Source organism: Nicotiana attenuata, chromosome 3 (genome assembly GCF_001879085.1).
Source record: "Nicotiana attenuata strain UT chromosome 3, NIATTr2, whole genome shotgun sequence".
Classification (NCBI taxonomy): Eukaryota; Viridiplantae; Streptophyta; class Magnoliopsida; order Solanales; family Solanaceae; genus Nicotiana; species Nicotiana attenuata.
In genome coordinates, this window is record NC_031991.1 from 61,913,619 (window position 1) to 61,939,938 (window position 26,320).

Here is a 26,320-nt window from a genome sequence, read left to right on the forward strand (position 1 = left end):
GAGGCTTGTAGACATATGTCGTGTACGTGAAAGATTATACGGCCTTGTCGGCCTATGTTTTGAGTTTATATATAATTATGTTGGCCTATTAGGCCCGTATGTCACATGTATATGATGATGCAATAAGAAATATACGTTACGTTGGTACTCGGTTGAGTAAGGTACCGGTTGTCCGTCGCGGCCCATCGGTTTGGGTCGTGACATGAATGACAAGCAACAAACGTGTTAGAGTTAGGCATTTTGTAAATATTAATCACACATTGTATGTCATGCACCTAACGCCATTTTCATTTCTAAAATGAGCTTGGAAGGCTTCATGCTTCATCCCGGCTTATTGGTTTATTTCTTTAACGCTCTCTTTTTTTCTTTCCTCTTTTTTTTATTATTTTTATTTTCTCTCAAAAATTATTTTCTTTTTCTCTTCTCTCTTATTTATTCTGATTAATTATGGTTATGATCGCATCCGATGGGGATTACCTACGTATCATGATGCCGCATGAACGGACCATTACGTAGTTCAGGGGAAAAGAATAATATTTTTTTTTTGTTTTTTTAACAAAACGAAATAATACAATGACAGAAAGGACATTACATTGAAATGACTGACTCGAACAACACTAAAAGACAATGATTTAAAAGACTGAACAATGACTCAAACTAAAACATGACTACTGCATGAAAAGTTCTAACAACTACGACCATGCTTCAACTCCACAATCTATTTGCCTTCAACCACTGGAACATCTACTCATGGTGGGGTTTGACCTGGCTGACCCCCCAATTTACGGTACATCCTCTCTAACTCTGCTACAAGATGACAGGCAAAAGTATGTGCATGCTCCAAAAACTTCTCATAATCCATCCCTTGGCAGTTCACATAACTTTGAGCAGTATAAACAGCCAAATCATGGACTTGCTTTCTGAAGTACTGAAAATTCTGGTCTCGATCTTGTAATTGCTGCTGGCAAGTGGTGGCTATCTCCCTTATGTGGCCCTCGCGATCTAAAGCTGACTCCAACTGAGCCCGAAGTTGAGCCTGCTCGAGTCTCGCCTGAGCCCTCTCCCTATCAAAATCTGGATGTTGGTATTCTCTATTGTACCTTCTCATTTCTTCCAACTGTGCATGGAGTTGAGCTTCTGAACGTACCCAATTGCACTTCTCTCTCTCGAATTGAGCCCTCTCTTCTTCAAATTTTGTTACTTGAGATCCTTACTAGATTTGGCCTCCTCATTTAACTGTATGATTTTTTCCTTGGCTTTGTCCAACGCCTTTTCAGTCTTTGCCAAGATGGAGTCATAATCTTTCACCTTTTCCATCAGATTGGCAATGGTTCTCTAGTCTTTCCAACTTCTCATTGGCACTTCAGAGGCTTTCTTCATCTGTTGAAGCCGAACACGGAGGGCTTCATTCTCGCGGATCAGACTCTTTTTTTCACCTTCTGCTTCTTGTGCTTGTAAGTCTTTCTCAAAATTGAGGTTTCTCAGGCTTTCTTCTAAGGCATGAATAGTTTCTTTGTATCCCTTTTCCTTTTCACCCCAAGCCAACCGTTCTTGGATTTTATCATCAAAGGCTTGAACATGCGGGCTTTTTACGAGCCTTTTAGGCTCGGGTTCTCGCTTATCATCCATGCGAGATCTCTTCTCAAACCACATAGCATAACCCGGATCTATCTCACCTTTCGAAGGATCTGGCACTTGGGTATCATCTTTCAAGTAGCGACAACCATTCCAAATTTATTGGATTAAAGCCTCAGGGAGTGGGGCTTCCGGGTGTAGCTCAATCACTTGCACACTCAAATGTTCATCATCAGGCACCACTTGGTACCTTCCTAGCTGCCTTAGAACTCTCTGTGGCGCATACGGCTAGACACTTCTCAAACCCAACAGCAGCAAATAACTCTTTAGGGTCGACATGTGTATCACCTTTCTTACCGGGAGCCATCCCAAAGTCCACTCAATTTGACTTGCATTTAAAGATCTTAAGTGGGATATCCAGGCTTCCACCCCTTCTGGAGAGTTATAATCTTTTATTCTTTCTTCGTAACTCTCAATGAAATTGTCCTTGTTCGGACCATACTGCATGAACTTGGGGTGATGTCGAAGATGTTCAATCAACCACATTTGCAACAAAATATTGCACCCTTCGAAGAATTTTGCCCCGTACTTACACAAAGTCAACGCCTGATAAATGTCTGATAGAATGATCGGGGCAAGAGTGTGATGTTCTTTGGTAGTGAGGACCTGTACGACCCTAGCTATGCGGATATCAATTGTTCGCTCCTTGTTTGGGAAGACTATGATTCCTAGAAACGCCACTATGAAGGCGAAGCGACGGTGGATCTGTCATGTGTCCTTGTTCTGCTTGTTGCTAAGGCCCTTTTCATGCATTTCAAACCCATTTGGCTTCCCGAACCTAGAGTACAGGAAGTAGAAAGAACAACACCCTTTGATTACGTTAGTCTTTCCGATTTGATTACTGGTGTTCAGATGATCGAAGAATCGGTGTACAGAGGGAGCCTTCGGGAATATGAGCTTCTGGTTTCTCAAATCCCTTCCAAAACCGGAATATCCAACTATCTCTTATACAGTGGGAGTAAGCTCAAAATCGGAGAAGCGGAAGACATTGTGAACCTGGTCCCAAAAAGTCACTAGTGCCTCAATCAAATCATCCCGTAGTTTAATTTTCATAATATCTGTGAGGGCTCCCAAATGCTTGGTGACCCATTCCTGACCATATTTTCTTAAGTCATACCTCCACATCTGAAGCTGAAGTGGAGCCTCATCTACAACCGTCAACGGTGTGTTCTGGATAGTGCTCATTTTGTACCTGTGGGTGGTTAAGGTTAGGGTTGACACCAGTCTCAAGAGACAGAACCATTGCACACTTTTTGCAAAACAATCTTTTGTAAATCATAAAATTTTAAGAAAAATCAACGAGATGGGGGGTTATTTTTGCAATCATGACCGAGGAAAGGGTGGCTATTTTCGCGACTATGACCCCTTCTTACTTCCAAGGATAGCTTTAGGGCCGGGGGAAAGGCATTATGGTAAAAGTGATGCCCAATTGACAGACATGTCCGTTCTTGCGATAACAGCCCTTCGACAATTTTAAAAATGTTTTAAGGCTATTCCAACCAAAACGGTTGGGGATAACGAAGCTGGGTCTGCTTATTTATTTTTTATTAAAAAAACACTAGACACATTTCCTTTTTTTAAAAGTTATTTTTGTAAAAATGGGGCCGAACTCTATGAAGGTTCCCTACGTATCTCACATCCGGTGAGAATCACACCCGCGTAGTTCGTAAATGTTTCAGGAATAGGATGACACTTTCTGAAAAATTTAGGATTATTTTGTAATAATCCTTTTGGGGTAAATACCGGGATTTTTCGAAAACCGGGTAAATTTTTTCTCTCTTGTTTTCTCCCTTCTGGTTTTCCCTCAATTTTTTTATTTTATTTTTAATTTTTTGAAGTCGGTCAACATGGACAAGCCGAATCAAACATAATGCACAAGTAGCACATAAGATGCATCATGATAGTCTTGCAATTTTCGGGTACACCTGTCCTAGACGGACTCAACCCCTATGTTGAGTCCCCAAAGTCAAATGCACATGATGCAAACAAATATTCCTACTAGGGATCCGGCATGAGGCTATGTTATTCTAGGCATAAATCCTAGGGGGAGTGTTTTAGACCTGGCTTACCTAAGCGGACAGCTCGAGCTGAGGTGGGGGTAACGTACCGGGAGCATGAAAGTTTACCCGGCCTAGTTACTGACACAACCTCGTTCTAATTGGTATGACTTCTAATAGAAAAGTGGGCCACGCACACGTGTGCACCATAATTTTAGAAGACTTAGAGGGGAGGCGTAAGGAGACAGTTTAAATAATATCAAAGCGGTAAATAAGCGGCAATTAGCACATTAGGCCCAAAAATATAATAACATCAAAGCAATAAAGCCAAGTATAAATCACATTACAAGCTCGAATTCTGAACCTTGAACCAGAAGTTTTGGGTTCTTGTCCCCAGCAGAGTCGCCAGAGCTGTCACACCTCCTTTTTTTCCGAGGGGGATATGGGAGTTTTTCCAATTAAAGTGACATTAACCGAAATGGGATCATTTTTATTTATTCAGAGTCGCCACTTGGGATAATTATATGGTGTCCCAAGCCACCGGTTTATTTTAAATTCCAAATCGAGGAAATTTGACTCCGTTTAAAGTCTGCGAAAACCAAAAGACCGGGTAAGGAAATCTGTTAACCCGGGAGAAGGTGTTAGGCATTCCCGGATTACATGATTTTAGTACGGTCGCTTTACAATCCACAGTTGGCTTATTAATGGATTAATTACGTATTTTAGAACCTACATGCATTTTACCTTTACCGCTTTTAATTACTCGATTATTCGTGATTACGGAATTATTTTGAAACGAGTCACGCATACGTGTACTCTTTTTGTTTGGCGTGTCAAGAATCATGTCACGCGTATGCGTTTACAAAATCGCACGAGCGCGTACCTTGATTTATTTTAAGAATCGTAACCATGTCACCCGAACGTGTACACAATCATAATAGTAAATTAAAATGAGCACCTAAAAAGCATTTCTACGAATATTCATTTTTTACTGAAATCGTAATCGTGTCACGCGAACGTGTACACAATTAAGAATACTTATTGTTATTAAGATTGTTTTGCCCAACTTGCACGAACACATACTTTGGTTTATTTGGAGATCATAATTATGTCACGCGAACGTATACATAATCACGATGATTTATTAATTAAAAACGTGTCTAAAAGTACTAACGAATATTCCAAAGTTGTTCATTTTATTCTAATTTCAGATAATTGTGAAGCCATGAATTATGGAACTATTTGTAGGATAAGTATATGATTTTAGCTATTTGAAATCGTAAGGGTCATTTACACTATGTAATTCCCGTTTACACCTTAAAAGTTAACTGCTAAATCTAACAAGTAAAGACACTAATTTTGACAGCTACATGAAGCACATGGATAATTCACGTTAAGAGATAAATCGGGATACATCTAAACAATTAATAAAACTTTTAACTTTAGCAAACAGTTCACATAGCCCATTTTTTTATTTTTGAACTTTGAGTTTTAAATTCACAAGAAAAGCATGCATTTGTTCAACAATCAGAAAGCCAAAGACAATAAAATATTCTATGTGAGCTAAACAAGGAGATACAAAATCAATAGCAACAAAAATTGACCAATCGATGCAGTACTATCAAAAACACTAGAAAACAGAAACTGACCTTAAATGGAAATTAAATGAACTTTGAAATTTGACTATGTATTGAATCTCTCAAATTAATCCAACTGTTTAGTACTACGAACAAACCACGGCTAGAGAAATCGCTTTTGCGACACAATTTCAAAGACACTTCAATGGAACACTACCAGGCAATCAATCACTCTTTCCCTCTTGGTGGGTGAAGAGGGGGTCGCTAGTTTGGTGAGGCTGCCAGCCAGTCGGCGATGAAGTCCGGCAGCGGCGGTTGTGCCAGAAATCGACCAAAGGAGAAGAGCAAAAAGGGTCGCTGCTTTTTAAGAAGAAAGAGGCGCTGGGGTGTATGATTCTTATGGGGTCGGCAGCTCTTGTTTTTCTGAGGTTAAGAAGAAGGATGGAACGGCTCTTGTGTTTTTTTTAGAGGGATCCCCTCCTTCTCTTCTCTTAATTGTGTGTTATTTATAGATATATGTATTAATGGTGAGATAAGTGGGGGAAGTGGGAAGTGATAGATGGATATGAGGGAGACATGAGGGATAGTGGAAGTGAGTGATGTGAAGAGTGGGGAGTTAGGCTAGAAAAGTGGGGATAATGGAATTAGCAAAGTAAAACAAAAATACAAAAAAATCAGATTTTTTTGAAAGATAAAATAAATTATAAAGATAAGAAGATTAACCAAATTTCTTATATTATAGAAAAATCAAATATTTACATTTACTTTAAATGATACTAAGAAAGATTCTATAGCTTACTTATTAAGATTCTAATTACTTATATTTGTGATTTTTTTTAATTATAAACAGAAATAAACTTTGTACTTTAAGAATGTGAGTATTTATTTATTTTTCAAATAAAATCTACTAAGAGTAAGATAAAAGTTTAAAACATAAAGATTAGACCTAAAAGGAATATTTACACTAAAATAATATAAAATTTGAGTGTGGTCAAAAATTAGTTGTTCACATTTACTGCCCTCCAGAAATGGGAGGTAAACTGCATACCTCGGTCAGAAATGATAGACACGGGTATACCATGAAGACGAACGATCTCGCGGATATAGATCTCAGCTAAGCGCTCTGAAGAATAGGAAACTGCCACAGGAATGAATTGCGGTGACTTAGTCAGCCTATCAACAATAACCCTTACTGCATCGAACTTCCTCTGACTCTGTGGGAGTCCAACAAAAAAATCCATAGCGATACGCTCCCACTTCCACTCAGGAATCTCAATCTTCTGATGCAAACGACCAGGTCTCTGATGCTTGTACTTTACCTGCTGACAATTCAAACACCGAGCTACATATGCAACAATATCCTTCTTCATCCTCCTCCACCAATAATGCTGCCGCAAGTCATGATACATCTTGGCGGCGCCCGGACGAATAGAATACCGGGAACTATGGGCCTCCTCAAGAATCAACTCACGAAGTCCATCCACATTAGGCACACAGACTCGACCCTGCATCCTCAAAACTCCATCATCTCTAACCGTAACCTGCTTGGCATCTCTGTGCCGCACTATGTCCCTAAGGACAAGCAAATGAGGATCATCATACTGCCGATCTCTGATACACTCAAATAATGAAGACCGAGCGACAGTACAAGCTAGAACACGGTTGGGCTCAGAAACATCCAACCTCACGAACTGATTGGCCAAATCCTGAACATCCAAAGCAAGCGGGCTCTCGCCGACCAGAATATATGCAAGGCTACCCATACTAGCCGACTTCCTACTCAAGGCATCGGCCACCACATTGGCCTTCCCGGGATGATACAAGATGGTGATATCATAGTCTTTCAATAGCTCCGACCACCTTCTCTGCCTAAATTGAGCTCCTTCTGCTTGAACAAATACTGCAAACTCATATGATCCGTGAACACCTCACACGACACGCCATATAAATAGTGCCTCCAAATCTTCAGCTCGTGAACAATGGCTGCTAGCTCCAAGTCATGAAATGGATAATTCTTCTCGTGAATCTTCAACTGCTGCGAGGCATATACAATAACCTTTCCATTCTGCATCAACACCCCACAAAGTCCAATACGAGATGTGTCATAATATACTGTATATGGCCCTGAACCTGTGGGCAACACCAACACCGACGCTGAAGTCAAAGTTTTCTTGAGCTTCTGAAAGCTCGCCTCACACTCATCTGACCACCTGAATAGGTCACCTTTCTGGGTCAACCTGGTCATTAGGGCTGCTATGGATGAAAACCCCTTCACAAACCGAAGGTAATAACCCGCCAAGCCCAAGAAACTCCGAATCACTGTAGCTGATATGGGCCTAGGCTAGTCCTTGACTGCCTCAATCTTCTTAGGATCCACCTAGATACCCTCTGCTGATACAACGTGACCCAAGAATGCAACTAAACTCAACCAAAACTCACATTTCGAGAACTTAGCATATAACTGGCTGTCTCTTAGAGTCTGAAGAACGATCCGAAGATGCTGCTCATGCTCCTCTTGGTTGCGGGAGTAGATCAAGATGTCATCAATAAAAACAATCACGAAAGAATCCAAATAGGGCTTGAACACTCGATTCATCAAATCCATAAATGTTGCTGGGGCATTTGTCAATCCAATGACATCACTAGAAACTCATACTGCCCATACCGAGTCTGAAAAGTTGTCTTAGGGACATCGGATGCCCTAATCCTCAACTGATGGTAGCCAGACCTTAAATCTATCTTTGAAAACACCTTGGCACCTGAAGTTGATCAAATAAATCATCAATCCTCGGCAACGGATACTTGTTCTTGATGGTGACTTTGTTCAACTGCCGATAATCTATACACATCCTCATCGATCCCTCCTTCTTCTTAACAAACAACACCGGCGCACCCCAGGGCGAGACACTAGGTCTAATATAGCCCTTATTAAGCAAGTCTTGCAACTGTTCTTTAAATCCTTTCAACTCTGGCGGGGCCATACGATATGGCAGAATAGAAATGGGCTGAGTGGGAGTCAAATTAATGCAAAAGTCAATATCCCTGTCGAGTGGCATCCCCGGCAGGTCTGTAGGAAATACCTCTGGAAATTCACGAACAACAGGCACAGAATCCATAGAAGGAACCTCAGCACTAGAATCACGAACGTAAGCCAAATAAGCCAAACACCCCTTCTCGACCATACATCGAGCCTTCATATGAGAAATAACCCTGCTGATAGAATGACCAGGAGTCCCTCTCCACTCGAATTGAGGCAACCCCGGCAAAGCTAAGGTCACGGTCTTGGCATGACAGTCCAATATGACATGATAAGGTGACAACCAATCCATCCCCAAAATAACATCAAAGTCAACCATATCGAGAAGTAGGAGATCGACACTAGTCTCAAGACCCCCAATAACAACCACACATGAGCGATAGACACGATCTACAATAATAGAATCCCCTACTGGCGTAGACACATACACGGGTGCACTCAAAGAATCACGAGGCACAACCAAATATGGAGCAAAATAAGATGACACATAGGAGTATGTAGACCTTGGATCAAATAGAACCGAAGCATCTCTACTGCAAACTGAAACCGTACCTATGATAACTGCATCGGAGAACTCAGCCTCAGGTCTGGCTGGAATAGCATAACATCGGGGTTGGGGCCCACCACTCTGAACTACATCCCTGGGGCGGCCTCCTGCTAGCTGGCCTAGAGGCCTGACCTCCACCTCTAACACCTCGACGTCCACCTCTAGCTGCCTGACCCCTACCTCTAGCTGGCTGAGCGGGCGGTGGAACACCCGGTGCCGGAACCATGGCACGAGAACCCTGATGCTGAGAACTGCTCGATGCTCAAGGGCAAACTAGCAATATGCCTCGGATCGCCACAAGTATAACAAGACCTCGGCTGCTGAGACTGCTGACCCTGAAACTAACCCTGACGGCCTGAGTAACCACCCTGAAAACTCTGGAGCGGAGGTGCACTAATAGGAGCAGGTGATGCACTGTAGGGTAGCTCATCAGAATACTGCATATGAGAGCCACGACCACCCGGAGCACCGTGTAAAGCCTAAAGTGCTGAATGAAACGGCCTGGGAGGATGGCCCCTACCAAAAGAATCCCTGCCTCCAGACGAGGCACCACTGAACCTGCCAGAATGACGAAGCCTCTTGTCCGACCCCTGACCACTCCCCTAAGCTAGAACCACCTCGACTCGTCTGGCCACATTGGCCGCATCCTGAAAAGAAATCTCGCTCCCTAACTCCTTAGCCTTCTACAATCTGATAGGCTGAGCGAGTTCCTCAATAAACTTCCTCACCCTCTCTTTCTCGGTGGGGAGTATAAGAAGATCATGACGAGCCAAATCAATAAACCTAGTCTCGTACTGGGTGACATTCATAGAACCCTGCTGAAGATGCTCGAACCACCTGCGGTATTCCTCTCTCTGAGTGACGAGAAGGAACTTCTCGAGAAATAGCTGAGAGAACTGATCCAAGTCAAAGTAGGCGACCCAGTTGTTCTAGTCAGCACAAAATTGTTCCACCATCTCTTGGCGGACCCTATCATCTGGAATACAGCAAAGTCGACCCCATTGGTCTCCACTATCCCCATGTTCCGCAACAACTCATGGCAGCGGTCAAGATAATCCTAGGGGTCCTCAGAAGCTGCCCCACTAAAATAAATCGGAAAAAGCTTGGTGAACTTGTCCAACCTCAACAAAGCATCAGTAGACATAGCTGACCCATCACCGGTCTGAGCTGAAGCAACCAGCTGAGCTACTCTCACTGGCTGAGCTACTCCCACTGGCTGAGCTGCTGCAGTCTGAAACTGAGGATCCATCGGCTCCGAAGTGTGGGTAGCAGGAGTCTGGGCTCCTACCCCAGCCTGAGAGACGGCTGGTGCTACAGGAAATGTGCCAGCCTGAGCTACGCTCTCCATAAGGCCCACTAGACGGTTCAAATCATCCTGAAGTACTGAGGTAGCAATGAACCCCTCTGGAACCTGAGTTGGACCTGCCGGAATGGTCTGGGCCGGAACCTCATCAACAAACTCCACCTGAGGCTCCGCTACTAGTGCTGCTGCTCGAGCTCTAGGCTGAGCCCTGCCCCTGCCTCAACCTCTGGCACGGCCTCGGCCTCGGCCTCTGCCCCTCGCAGGAGCTGCCACTGGGGGCTCGGGCTGCTAGTCAGCTGATGAAGCGGTACGTGTTCTCTCCATCTGCGAAAGAACAAGAGTAAAGAGTTCAATTAGCATTGAGAAATCATATCGCACGACAGAGAAGAATAGATGTGAAGTTATTCCTGAACTCTGTAGCCTCTGGGGGATAAGCACAGACGTCTCCGTACCAATCCCTTAGACTCTACCTAGCTTGTTCATGAATTGTGAGACCTAGGCAACCTAGTGCTCTGATACCAACTTGTCACGACCCGTATTCTCACTGTCGGGATCGTGATGGCGCCTAACTCTGATAATGCTAGGCAAGCCATACAGTTCTAACACGTTAATCATTAACCAAAATAGTAATTAAAAATAATAAAAAATAAACAGGTATGAAGTGCGAAAATTTTATAACAGTTTAAAATACTAATACACGACTACCCCAAAGATCTGGTGTCACAATCCAAGAACATCTAAGAATTTCTACAAATACTGGTTTAAAGGAAATACATCTGTTTTTTGGAATGAAAGAAAACAGGAATTAAGATAGAGGGAAGGGGACTCCAGGCTCTGCGAACGCCGGCAAATCTACCTTGGGTCTCCTATGGACTGAAGGCAGCAACCCAAACTCTGATCAGTATGGTCCAGTACCGGGATCTGCACAGAAAGTGCAGCGTGCAGTATCAGTACAATCGACCCCATGTATTGGTAAGTGCCGATCCTAACCTCGGCGAAGTAGTGACGAGGCTAGGACACGACAAATAACATAAACCTGTGCAGTTAAACAATATGCTAACAGAATAACAATTAATAGAAGCTAAGCAGAAATTAACGGGAAGGGGCAACATGCTATGGGGGTACCAAAATAAAGAATCACGGCAGTAGAGGAATTTAAACAGCTAGTACACTTTGAACCGATAATAACAAGTAAACACAGCAAACAGAAAATGCACGGCATCACCCTTCGTACTTTTACTCTCAATCCTCACCAGGTAATCAATAATAGAAACGTGATCAGCATCACCCTTCGTGCTTTACCACTCAACCTCACCATATGAATAATAGAAATGTGCACGGTATCACCCTTCGTGCTTTATCACTCTTTCTCACCACATAAGAAACAACAAAAAATAATAACAACCCGGCAATCATAATTAAACAACTTCGTTTCATCATTCAACTTCACAATATAAATGTCAACTTGAGCCAACACTCGACCAATATCCAAAACCAGGAATGCATAAGAAGACTTGTTTAACATGAGTAATAACGAGTTTAAGCAGGAACAGTACGTATAAAGAAACATAACGGTCACAAGTATAAGACTCACTCACATGCTATGACCCGATAACAATGTTTAGATACTCGTCACCTCACCTATACGTCGTACTTAACAACTAAACATGTAGCAAATAAGGCAACAATACCTAGTCCCTCAAGCTAAGGTTAGCCACAACACTTACCTCGATTCCACGGCCAAACTCAAGCCTCAAACAGTTTCCACTTCCAATCCGCTCATATCTAATCATAATTAACTTAATAATATCAATTATCGCTAAATAAATCATTTTCAATGCATAATCACAAGTTTCCCAACAATTCCCCAAAAAGTCAAAAATCGACTCTGGGCCTGCTTGGTCAAAACTCAAGGTTCGGACCAAGACCCATTCACCCACGAGCCCAAATATGTAATTAGTTTCGGAATCCGACCCCAAACCGAGGTCTAAATTTCCAAATTTGCAAAATCACCAATTTTTCCCAAAATCCCTAATTCTACCATGAAAGAACAAGATTTAAGGCTAGAAATCTTATGGGTGTTGATGGAAATTGAAGGAAATGAGGTTAAGAACACAAACCTATGATTTGGTGTTGAAATCCCTCTTCAAGAATTGCCCTAGGTTGAATTTTAATGGAAGAGATATGAATTTTTGAAGAAATCCCGTCTTTGGTTCTGTTTTAAAATCACTGGACAGGTCTTCATCGCGTTCGCGAGAGACCTGTCGCGATCGCAATGCACAGCGGCCTAAGGCCTTCGCGTTCGCGAAGGCATACTCCTCCCCAGCCTCTGCGTTCGCTAGCCTAGCGTCGCGTTAGCGATGAGTAGCTTCCCCCTCCCCCAGGTCCCATGCTTCGCGTTCGCGATAACCTGGTCGCGTTCGCGGAGGGTATTGCCCCCAACGCTCCACGTTCGCGACCAGTGATTCGCGTTCGCGGAGAAGGATTTCTCCTTCAGACCAAAATAGTCTTCGCGTTTGTGAGAGTTCCTTCGCGAACGCGAAGAAGGATATACCACATGACAGCAGAAGCCAAAAACACCAGAATTTTCAAGTCTAAAACATCCCGTAGCCTATCCCAAACTCACCCGAGCCCTCGGGGCTCCAAATCAAATATGCACACAAGTCTTAACACATCATACGAACTTGCTCGTGCGATCAAATTGCCAAAATAATGCCTAGAACTACGAATTTAGCATCAAATTGCATGAAATTTTCAAGAAAGTTCAAAAGTTCTATTTTCTCAACCAAAGGTCAGAATCACGTCAAATCAGTCATGTTTCTCACCAAATTTCACAGATAAGGTATAAATATCATAACGGACTTGTACCGGGCTCTGGAACTACATTTCGGACCCGGTATCAACAAAATGTATTATTAAACCAATTCTTAAAACCTTTATATTTCCAATTTACTAATTTTTCATCAAAAATTCATTTCTCGGGCTAGGGACCTCGGAATTCAATTCCGGGCATACAGTCCCATATTTTACTATGGACCCTCCTAGAATGTCAAAACACGGGTCCAGGTCCGTTTACTCAAAATGTTGATCGAAGTCAACTTAAATCAACTTTTTAAAGGCAAAACTTAATATTTTCTCAAATTTTCATATAAAGGCTTTCCAGAAACACGCCCGGACTGTGCACGCAAATCGAGGAGAAGGGAAATAAGGTCTTGAAGGTCTTGGAACCCCAAATTGGATTCTAAAACACGAGATGACCTTTTGGGTCATCACACTATTTCCGGTTGTTTGAATGGAAAATAAGTTATCCCATAATTAATTATCTCAGGATTAGTTATTCCACCCTCCCATAGGGATTAAAAAAGACTGCAATCTCGGGATAACTAATCCCGGAATTAATTATACCACGATTTTATCCCAACCAAACATGGGATAAACTCATCTCAAATTTAATCCTGGGATATCCCTTATCCCTTATACCAAACGAGCCCTTAGAGAATTAAAATAAGTTTTTATTTCATCGCGATTTGTTTATGTTCAATTGTTAATTATTACTTAGAGAACTTTTTATGTAACTCTTAAATATGTAAATTTTATTTAAAAAACTGAAAATGTTATATTAGAATTTATACCTAAAATTAGATAGTTCGAACTTTCAATTCGCCAAGGCTGACTCTAAGGTTCTATCTAATAAGGCTTGTGCCTTAGGCCCCCAAAATCTGGGGGGCCCATTTTTTAGAATAACCGGTTTATATATAATTTAAAATAATAATATTTAATACTTTTGACTCAAAAGTGGACTTTTCATATAGAAATTAAGATTTTTTTAGATACGTAATAGTTTTGACTTACTTATAAATAGACCGTGTGAATAGTTTTCCTAACGTCTGAATTTAAGTAGGTTTTTTTACCGAATTAAAACTATTAACATAAGATAATATACTCTGATGGATATACTTAATCAAATAAAAAGATTGATACTTTTTCAAATGCTTATAATACCTAAAATCAGCAATGTCTTAATAGAATTTAATGTGTTGGCTAAGTTATCAATGGAAAAGAAATTATTAGAAGAAAATGATTACAAAAAATTATTAACAATTTTGTATTTCAAAAGGTTAGAAAAATATACTTTAAATAAAAATATATTATAATCTTTTAAAAGAAAATTAGGTTTCACTTAAACTATGACTTTAGGCCATATATGTGCATGAGCCGTCCCTGCAAATCGCATCACAATAGTGGCAGGGAAGAAGTAACAGAAAATGTCTATACACGAAAAATAGTTACATAAATTACTTATGGTACAAACATCTACTGAGGTTAAGTTTTTCCCATCCCATCTACTCGTAGAAAACAAAAGAAAAGCTCCCTAGAAGAAAGGGTCAACATTTCACCAACCAAATGGAGCAACAGTAGCTACGTAATTATTGTCATGTGGTTTTTAAATGAATTGATTTTATTGAATTTTGTGAAAGATGGTTAAAGTAGTGGATTAAAATATGAACTAATCGGGTAGAGTTATTCTCTTTTCCTGTACTAACCATAAAAGGTAAAGCAAGTCAACTTTATTGAGACAAGGAAGTAATTATAAAAATAAAATTTACATGTGCAACGTTAGACAGAAGGTGCGTTAATCATTTAGGCTCATTGTCCTCATGGGGTAATATAACAACTGGATATTACACCCAAACCAATTAATTATATTAACTCAATAAACAGAACTACAATAATTAAATAGCAATACAATAGTAGAAAACAACACCAAAGCTAATAGATAGTAGATGAGAAGAGAAATTGCAACCTATAGCTAAGAAGAAAGGGGATGAGAAACAAGTTCAGCAGAGGAGATGAGAAGAACGGACTGAGCCGAGCCTTCAACATAATTCGCATTCCTGTATCTCCCCCTAGATCCCAAATATAACGTCCTAGCGTTCCATTCGGGTTTTTAGTCATTGGGCTTCTTCTCACTTTAATTTCTGGCCCAAATGTCCCAATTACTGGATCAGCGTCGTTTGACATTTCTGGCCCATAATCCCTTCCCGACTCAACTCGGTTCACAATAATATTCCCATCCGCAAAAAGAACCTTGTTCTCAAGGTTCGAGTTATGAACATTGTTAGTAGCATTTTCTCCACAATATATTAGCCTCATGTAAGTGAGCATTGAACCTTGTCTAGTAGTAATAGATGAAAAATAAAATTTTCAAACAACATGAGAAACCATCCTTTGCACGTAAAAATGGGATTGCTGCAGATTCTTCAAATGAAAACAAATAAAGCTTATCCTTTGAGATGGTTGGTTCTCTGGCTATGCTCGTAGTACCGTAATGATAAAGAAGCAGATGGCTAACAAGGACAGCAGAACCTCTGTTGATTCTTCCAACATCAAGCTTTTGCATTGTAGTGAAGAGAACAAGTGATGGAAAATCATGCACTGCTCCTTCTCCAAAGACAAGGTTGTACATCACTGGAGCCGTGTATTGATTAAGAAACCACATTATAAACAGTGTCTGGTGACAAAATAATTGCTCTAACATATAATCCTGCAACAGATACAAAACATTGTAACATCCCAACATAACCATCCCTCGATGCCTTCAAAATACTTGCTAATAAAATGTCGCCACATTGTCATCAATCAGAGCATAAAACTCAGTAAGAACTTTATCAAACTTTGGGAGTATAGGTTCACCGTCAAAACCACTACGAGATAAATTAAATATCAACTAATTCTCTCATATCCCAGAAAATCACTTGAGCTCCCACTAACTCACAAGTTTTCCTGATAGCATCAGTAGCGCCATCTCAGATGCATTCAAAGGTGGGAACTAGAAACTCATCAATTGGTCCACCCCATAATGTAGCTAGTAAATCATAAGTAGAACGAAAACTACTATCTGTAAATATAGTCTTGTTGGAGCCAAAGGGTAAGAGGAATATCATGTATACCAGGATCAAATGGAAGATTTGAAACCTGTCGAGGAATATGAATGAAGTTGCAAAGTAACGTTCCAATCAGAATTGTTGCTTGGCAAAAGGATTTCTAAAGTCTTCGTGAGAATATCGCAAGCAAAATAAGTAGGAGAACTTAGCATTGTCCATTTATTTTGCCTTTGCACATCCATCAAATGGTTTCCCACTGTCTGCTTCAAAACCTTGTGCACAAACTTTGCTCACGCAACATCCAGATATTCCCATCTTGTCATCATCAGAAAGAAGTTCTCTTACTTCAAGGCCATGCTTGAACTCCATAAAAATTTTATCAAGATGTCGATCCTCAGTATTCTTAGGTACCCAGAAACATTCATGAAGATAAATGGTGTCAGGGGCATCAACACCCAATTCAATTCTACCTAATTGCTCCCAATCATACAACTTTCCAAATAAACAACTCGATCCTTTTCTATTTGCTTTAAACAGTGTATGTGCATCTAATGTAGATGTCAGAGGAATATGAGGAAGAGGTGAAAAACCTGACGCAACACTAAATTCCTGTCGCGTGTCAAACCACTTATCCACATAACCAGAAATTGGTAGCCTAGTATCCCTTCCATCCGTATCCCGAGCACCAAAGTATAGTACTAGTGGAAGCACTTGGTTGTTTTTTTTTTTTTTTTTTTTTTAAATTTGGACCATTTCTTTTATCAGATGTCCCCGAAGGGATAAGCACTTGGTTGTTACAAGCCTCCAATGTCATTAACAGTGCACTTGGTTAATTTGTTTGATACGATGGAAAATGTTTTTGAATTTTTCAAAGTATAAGTTACTTTTTTTAATAAAAATAATTATTGCAAAATTTTTCCGATATTTGATTAAATATTGATGGTAAGATATTCAACAATATATATAAGAAATTAATAAGAATATCGAAGTGTTAATTGATGAAGCATTATAACATTAAGAGTTGAGATAATCAATAAGGCAAATGACTTTCGCTCACAAGTAAGGGAAATTTTCTTCCTTTTGGTGGCAAAAATTTTCTTCCTACCTTAATAAAAATGGCTTATTTTTATCTATTAAAATAAACATAAGAAAATGAATAATTTTACAGGAAAACACTTTTTACCAAGAATGACGTATCTATCTTCACCATTAACATGGCTTCGGTAGGATGTATCGATGTTTAATGTGGCACTAGGGATGTGAAACCTTAAAGTATCTAAAAGTTGGCAATTGATGCAAGTAATTATCGTAGTATTATTTTTCACCTCATATCCACATTCAACAAAAGAAACCAGAAATGAAATCATATCTACAATTTGTCCAGGCCACCCTGGTATCTCTTTTGGGAAATTTTCAAGAAGTACCTTGTCTTCCTGTGAGTCGCAATCATCCAATTCATATTCATCAGTACGTACCTTGGAGCAGTAGCCATGTGGCATTTCAGCGAACATCTTGTTCACATGGCTCGTGTTTTCTTCTTCCAAAGCAGATTTAATCTCATGGGACAAGACATGTGCAGTTGTCGACATTGGATGGAAGCAAGAGTGAGCCATCAAAAGGAGCTGGTAACGAATCATCAGGTGCAAATTGGTCTCGCTGACTAGAGCCAGTTCCTTGCGGAACTTCGAGAAGCACTGTGTCTTCAAAGTTTGTTAACGTTGTAGTCTCACTATCTATGTGAGCTATAAGGTCAATTTCAATAGAGTACAAACTAACTTGGATTTCAAAAGACGTAACTGATGATGACAATTCCAGCAAATCATTCTCGTCTGCGCCATTGGACATTTTATCAATAATGTTTGCCGCCTCTAAGTTTCTACCTTGGGAGGTAGATTCCAAGTCCGATGAGTTTGGGACATGGCTCAAAACAAGAGAATATGCACCTTTGGACCTATCAGATGATTCATCAAACACCTAATGCGCATGAATTTTGTTTTTTGCAGTCAGATTGTCTACCATAGTTTTGCAAGAAAGATTAGTTGGTCATACAACTCCTCTTCGCTAATCTCCCTTCCGACTTGAGCCCTTTCTGTTTAAATCGAGTTCTCACTTTATCAGCAAAATGCGGCCAATCAATTAATTGATTGTTCCTATACAACCATTGGTACCATTTCAGTGCGTCACCATCAAGGTAGAATGACGCCCTGGTAAGCTTCAGATCAACCTCAATTCTATAGAACTCAAAATAACGCTCCGCTTGGAATATCCAAGCCTCCGGATTCTCTCCTTGAAACTACCATAATTTGGCATCCATAGCCCGGTCTCAAGGTTGAAAAGAGTTCGTTCTCTGTTTCCCTACACCCTCCAGCAGCATCGAACGAAGATCGACGAGATCCTTAGAAAGCGAGGCCTTCATTTCCTGAATTGAATCACAAATTGAATCTTCGATGAAAGCCTTGAGTACTTTTTGGTCCTCCATTAGAGACCTCTCAATGAAAGCACCAATGTAACAACTTGATATTACACCCCAAACCAACTGATTATATTAACTCAATAAATGGAACTACAATAACCAAATAGCAATACAATAGTAGAAAACAACACTAAAGGAAATAGAGAGTAGATGAGAAGAGAAATTGCAACCTAAAGCTAAGAAGAAAGGGGATGAGAAACAGGTTCAGCAAAGGAGATGAGAAGAATAGACTGAGCCGAGGCTTCAACATAATTCGCATTCATGTATCTCCCCCTCGATCCCAAATATAACGTCTTAGCGTTCCATTCGGGTGTTTAGTCATTGGGCTTCTTCTCACTTTAACTTCTGGCCCAAATGTCCCAACTGGATCAGCCTTGTTTGACATTTCTGGCCCATAATCCCTTCCCGACTCAACTTGGTTCACAACAGGTAATCACTAATTAGTTATCTCGATCTTCAAACTTCAACTAATGCCCGAAGAAATGGCGTTTAGTGCTAAAGTCTTGTATAGGCTACGATCTGAGAATTGTCGCGCCCCCTTTTTTCCTCCTCGCGGGGAAGTCCGGGTTTCGACATTCATGGGGGAATAACTCGTTACCTTTTGGGAATTGGGTATTTGAAGAGTCGCCACCTAACGGCTTATGGTGCGTTAGGGCACCTAGAGTAATTAACTCATGTAACTAGTTTGCATTACCAGAGATTAGGGTAAGGGCTCGAAATAACCTTGATTGGAAGGTGTTAGGCACCCCTCGCGGTCCACAACGGTGGGTCCCGGCCGAACTTAAACTATGTGAATTAGTCAATTAACAAGTAAGCAAGTATTTGCAAATAAAGTAACTTTCCCCACCTAAATGCATATTGTCACACCTCCTTTTTCCTACACCCCGGAAGGGTAGTATAAGGGAGTTTTTTCCAACTTAAAGTGACAATCGAAACGGGATCATTTTATTAAAAAATCAGAGTCGCCACTTGGGATAATTTATGGTGTCCGAAGTCACCGGTTCAAATCCCGAATCGAGGAAAAGATTGACTCTGTTTTAGAGTCCGCGAACACAGAAATCCGGGTAAGAAATTCTGTTAACCCGGGAAAAGGTGTTAGGCATTCTCGAGTTCCGTGGTAGAACCACGGTCGCTCAACTGTTATTATTGGCCTTATTATCTGATTTTAATACATGTTTTAGCCTATGATACAATTTTAGCTTATTAACCGCTTTTAATCATTTTTAAGGAAGATTGCAACATCATTTAAAATACGTCTTGAACCACGTCACATAAATGCACCCGCAGTCCGCAACACATTTTATCTAACGTTGTTGAGATTTGGATTTGGGTCACATAAATGCACACCCGAGTTTAAGGAAGTAATTTTTAAATAGCGCGCCTAAAGCAACTACGCACTTTCAAGTTTGCGAGGGCCATGAAAAATTCAATTAATGACACACCTCAATTCTAATTTCAAAGGATTGTACTCAACTAAAGCAAACTACGGATGTTCATAGGGGTTGTTTGTTTTACTACTGGCAGCGATTTTAACACTGAACAATACTTGATAAGAGTAAGAAAAATCCAAGCAAATTCTTGGTAGGCTCTCTCATTTATGTCTACCACAAATAACTTTCCAATTGACACAACAAACCACGTACTAACAGTACCTTAATATCTAATGAATCAATCCAAAATTGTACTCCATTAATTCAAGGGTCTGCAACTTAAGCAAATTTCCCCAACTCACTTCGTATACACATAATGTTTCAATTGTATCTTAAATTTATCCGTTAACATCCAGCTCCACATTTCATCAAACAGGTAGCAAGCCACCTGAAACTCTATTTTTAAACTACAATAAACTCAGCTCAAAATCAATCCAACAACTTCACTGGCGTTTTAACAGAGATAGGAGACTAGAAGGAATGGGCCAACATAATTTTTTGAAATCACCCATAACTAGAATTATAACAAAGATAAGGAGAAGATTATGGACCTTAAATAAATCTTTCAATTGACAGAAAATTTTCAGCAGATTACAACGGACAGGATAGCGCAGCTACAAGCAAAATCCAAGACCGCGATCAAATTCGAACGGAACTACGAGCCACCTTCGAATCGGCACCTCAGCTCAACGGATCTCATCTAGTTTCGGCGAAGAACTCGACAAATCCGAAACGGAAAAATTGGAAATCGGAACAAACGAAACTCATGAATCCTTTTCCTCTGAGTTCTCGTATGTGCGTGCATGTGTGTGAGTGGGCTGATCTGTGTGCGTGTGTTTCTTTTCGTAAATGAAGCCCGGCTGCTGCGTGTGGGACTGGTTAAGGTTTTTCGGTTTGGTGAAAGGTGCTCCAGGCGGAGATGGGGCTGGGCTATGGAAGAATGGCGTTGGTGGCTTGAGGCTGTTGAGTTCTGGATAGAGATGGAGTTAAAAGTGAGGTGAACACGATGAAGTTCAGGGGTAGGGGTCTTGTGTTGAAAAGCTGCCTGATTTTTTTATCTCCCCTCACTATTACGTGTATTTTTTTTATTTTTTTTATATTTTGCCAATTAGTTCCTGGTCTTTTTGTGTCAAGTGTTTAGGATCTTTTTATTTATTTTTTGTTCCAAAGAAGAGTCTAAAAGAGTCCTATTAGCTTAATGGGTATTGGATATTGAGCTTAAGGAATGGGCTAGAAACTTGGGCCTTTATGACTAGCTATGTTTAAAATTAGCTTAATTAACTAAAGGTATTATTAAAAATATTAATTAGCTCTACTTTTAATTATTAAAATAAGACTGACCATTAAAACAAAACTATTTTTTTGATATTTTTCAAGATTAAAAATGACTACAAAATATTGATGAACCTATTTTTTGTAATTTTCGTTTTCTTGTAATAAAATAAAAGTAAAAGAGTAAAAAATGAGTTGAAATAGCTATATTAGGCCTAAAAATATTTATGTGCTAAAATATGAAAAATCTTGGGGAGGGTCAAAAAATCACATGTCTACAGCTGCCCCTCTTTGATGGGAAACGCGAAGAGTTTTCAGACAAAGAACGACTAGACAGGTTTTTTGGCCCGACCCTTATTTGGGAGAGGCTAAAACTGAGAAAAGGGGAATGTGACTGAGCCCTGATATCTGAGCTGCCTACATATCCTTGGCTTATAAAGGAATCAGGCCACGTGTAGTTCGGAGGTGAGTGAGGTGATGGAGTATACCGAGATGGAGAGCCGGTCGAGGTGCCGTTCCGCCGAGGTTCCGGTCAGCGGTCCTGATGTTACATCAAAAAATCAAAACATGAAAAAGACTAGCTAAGCCTATCAACTACGAGTTATAAGATTCCTATCTATAAGTCTTCTGAAGCTTGATCTTGAGTCTTGAATGGTTCTTCATGCTGACTTTAGATTTGAACATTGACGCTTGTTAGCTGCAGGTGCTAGTTCATTCTTCTTCAGCTTTTCGGGTCAAAATCAGACATACCATGCTCGTGATTTCAGCCATGTCTTGAGCAGTTCACATCTTTCTCTACATCTGCATTTTGGATTCACTTTTTCTTTCTTTTTGTTTCTCCTCTTCTTTTATTATTTTGGATTGTGACTAACTTCCGTTGATCATCTCGGATTGTTGACTCGCATTCTTTCCGCGAGCCTCTTTTGTCGCTGACTTGAATTGCATTCTGAAGTGAATTCCCTTGTTCTCCAGGTGGGCGCCTGATTGCCAAAAACTTGAACTGTATTCCCTTGTTCTCCAGGTGGGCGCCTGATTGCCAAAAACTTGAACTGTATTCCCTTGTTCTCCAGGGCGCCTGATTGCCAAAAACTTGAACTGTATTCCCTTGTTCTCCAGGTGGGCGCCTGATTTCCAAAGCTTGAATTGTATTCCCTTGTTCTCCAGGTGGGCGCCTGATTTCCAAAAACTTGAACTGTATTCCCTTGTTCTCCAGGTGGGCGCCTGATTGCCTAAAACTTGAATTGTATTCCCTTGCTCTCCAGGTGGGCGCCTGATTTCCAAAGCTTGAATTGTATTCCCTTGTTCTCCAGGTGGGCGCCTGATTTCCAAAACTTGATTTGTATTCCCTTGTTCTCCAGGTGGACGCCTGATTGACAAAACTTGAAATGTATTCCTTTGTTCTCCAGGTGGGCGCCTGATTACCAAAACTTGAAATGTATTCCCTGAAACTGCCGCCTTTGTACCTGATTATAACAAAACAAATAAAACAAAAGAAATTTTCCTGCCCCAGTTTGGTGCTGAGCACGTCTGTGAGTGTTAATTGAATCATGTTACCACATATCTCTATGAATTTGAAAGCTAAATCCCATTATCCAGGGCGGGTTCCTGACAACTCTTAATTAAACGACGGTTTTAAATCTAAATTATATCTTCTAAAGGTATGACTTCCGCTAAATCTTGTTATCTAAGAAGGTCTAAAAACTACATCCCATTATCCAGGAGGTTCCTGAAAATCAAAGATCAAGTCTTATCTTAAGAAGGCAATTTTACGGTTGACTTATACTACCCTACAACAGAACTTACGCTACATCTTGTTATCTAATGAAATCTTAAAGCTAGGTCTCATTATCCAAGAGGGTCCTGACAACTCCTAATTGAATCATATCTTAATCATGCAAACTTTGAAGCCAGCTTATATTCCTTTAGGGTACATTTATGCTAGATTTCTCTACTCATGATTGTTTTGAATTTTAAACTAGGTCCCATTTTCCAAGAGGGTCCTGAGAATTTACGGTCAAACCTGTCTGGTGCTTGCTTTTCCCCCACGGAGGGTTTCTCCGAAACAAATGAAATTTTCTATCCCTGTTTCAATCAAAGAAAAATCTTGTCAGTTTAAAAGTATGGTGGTTGGTTTGTGGCCTTGACTTTGAGGGCGGTTGCTCCTTCACTTCCCATGATCACTTTGATTTCCACTCGAAGACCTTGTTTGTTTATTGACTAATCACTTTCTTTGTCACCCTTATCACAGAAAATACCTCTTCTCTGTTCAGACCCAATACCCCCTATCTGTTGCATTGCTCATGACCTGATATTACCAAGCCTTTGTGTCTCACATGAATCCCAAAGCACGTCAATTGCCATCCACTCCGTGTGTATGTTGTTCTTTCTTGACTTAAACCACTGGCCTTGGCCTTGAGGTCTGTTGCTCCTTCACTTGCCATGACACTTTGATTTCCACTCGAAGACCTTGCTTGTTTATTGACTAATCACTTTCTCTGTCGCCCTTATCACGGAGAATACCTCTTCTCCATTCAGACCCAATATCCTCCATCTGTTGCATTGCTCATGAACTGACATTTTACCAAACCTTTGTGTCTCATGAATCTCGAAGCACGACAATTGCCACCCACTCATTGCGTATGCTGTTCTTTCTTGACTTAAACCACTGGCCCTGGCCTTGAGGTCTACTGTTCCTTCACTTGCCATGATAACTTGATTTCTGCTTGGAAAACCTTGCTTGTCACTGGTTTCTTTGTCAATCTTATCGCAGAAAATACCTTTGATCCGTTCACCCAACACCTTCCATCTGTTGCATTGTCCATGAAATGATAGGTACCAAACCTTTATATTTTACAAGGATCCCAAAGCATGTTGATTGTTACCAGTTCAGTGCGCTTGTTGTTCTTTCCTGACTTATGCGACTTTGATGTGCTAGCCAGATCCCGTTTTGTGCAACTGGAAAGCCGGTGGCAAATTTTGAAGTCATTTCTCACTTGTTCCGACCAAACAGACTCGGGAAGAGGAAGTAAACAAGACAAAAGGAACAAATTAAAGGACAAAGGAAAGAGATGATTCCTAACAAGAAAACTACAAAGTAGAAACTTATCAGATGTGGATGCCAACTCTAACGACCATGACATGCACTTGTGGCCTATTCTGTTGAGCAAGTCTGATGTTCAACTCTTGTCGTACCTTTTTCGCCATGAAACTGGGCCTCAATGCTCCGATTATCCAATCCGATTCATGATCCTTATTCGACTCGTAGTGCCCGAAGGGTTTTCCTCCATCAAGTCTCTCTCATTTTGTTCTCTCTCTCAACTCACCGTCGCCTTATGATGCCCGTGAAGGTTTTCACCAATAAGACTCTCTCATTTTGTTCTTCTCTTTGTTCATAACGGAGTGTTGCCCCTGATATGAATCACCTCTACTTGCTCGACTTGGCATTTCTCGAAGACTGATCGGAAGGTCTTTCTTTGGACCGTAATGTGGGCTTTTGGATAGGGTTAGAAAGAAAGGGTATCAAAAGGCTCAAAACAATTCAAATGGTTTCAAAATTACAACTTTTGGAATCAAATCTCTTACACAACCACAACTTCTGCCCCAGTTTCTTTGCCTGGGGACTTTTGGATTTTTATTTTGATGGGACCGAACCGTGAGGCTGCCTACGTATCCTTAAAAGCAATCAGGTCGAACGTAGTTCATGTCATAGGAATTGTTTTGTGGTTGTTACTTCTCTTTTTTCTTTTTCTTTCCCTTTTTTTCTTTTTTTTTCCTTCTTTTTCTTCTTCTTTCTTTTCCTTCTTTTTGTCTCTTTTTCTTTCTTTTCATTCTTTTCTTCTTTCCTTTTCTTTTCTCTTCTCTTTTCTTCTTTACTGCTTTGCTGAATCTCGCTACTGATTCCAAAAGAGGAGTATGAAAGGAAATAAATAAGGCTCAAAAGGGGTAACAAAGGATAAAGTGTTTAGATAGCAGAATAAAATGCCTTCGTCATTCCATTCTTTACAACATGCCCAGTACAAAAGAACACAATTTAAACCAAAGAAATCATACATAATATCTTTTGACTGCATCAGAATTCCCAGCCATTTCTACACATTTGCCTTCTGCATCTGTTAAATACAAAGCATCATTGGACAACACTCTCACTCTCATTACCACGAACTGCCCCTGTCAATTTGGGCAAACTTGCCTTTAGCTTCAACCGATGCGGCATGATGCATTTCAATAGGGTTTCTTTATGTTCTATCTGCCCCAGTTTCACACAATTCGGGCTTGAAGTGATCTCAAAATGCCTTTACTTATTTCCCTCAAATGCCCATATCATCTTCCAAATTGTTTCATTGCTTCATGACTAAACAGACTTTTAAGACTAGGCCTAGAATTATGTGTGCATGTCATGTCACTAGAGCGAGCAAGAAGAGAACTATAAAAGGAGAAAAGAACTAAACAGAAATGACTAAAAATAACAGAAAATAGAAAATTGCATTAGGCAAACGGTGAAGGGGTTCGAACAACAAAACAAGCACTAAACTGGGGTTACAACCCTGGAACAAACCTAGACAGCATTAAACGAGTTGCTACGACTAAACAAACCAGGCAAAAATAAAAGGATAGAAGGGTTTGAGCCACAAGACAATGTCCGGATTACAACCCTGAAATAAACCGGACAACAGAAATGACAACAAAATGAACCATCAAGACTCCTCCCTGGCTAACCAAAAAAGGAGCGTCTTTCCAATTACCAAGCTCGGCATCTTAGCCACCGAGTTCCACATCAATATTGCCAAGACCATTACCAATTTCAATATCATTAATTTCGCCAAGTGGATCCTTGACTCCTTTGACCAACCCTTCATCATTGCCAACCATTCCAACAATCTGTGCGTGGTCATGTACCTGTAGAGGGTTACGTGTGACACTTGGGGTATTACTGCCTTGGACCACAATTATTCCTTCTTGAATCATTCTTTCTATTTCCCTTTTCAAAGCACGACAATCTTCAACATTGTGCCCCCGGTTATTGGAATGGTATTCACACCTTTTAGCAGGGTCAAAACTTCTCGCACGTGGGTCTATATAATTTAGAGGAATACATGCAATCATGTCGTAATGCTTTAATCTCTCAAACAAACTTGCATAGGACCCTCCTATTGGTGTAAAGTTA

At 40.4% G+C, this 26,320-nt stretch overlaps 1 long non-coding RNA gene and 1 pseudogene across 1 annotated transcript; both read right to left on the bottom strand.

The window, feature by feature from the left end:
• On the bottom strand, positions 1,336-2,820 carry LOC109224429 (annotated as a pseudogene).
• On the bottom strand, positions 17,648-20,932 carry LOC109223899. Its single transcript, XR_002067672.1, has 2 exons — positions 20,436-20,932; positions 17,648-18,400 (listed from the first exon to the last, which is right to left on the bottom strand). It is a non-coding gene; the product is annotated as an uncharacterized LOC109223899 (long non-coding RNA).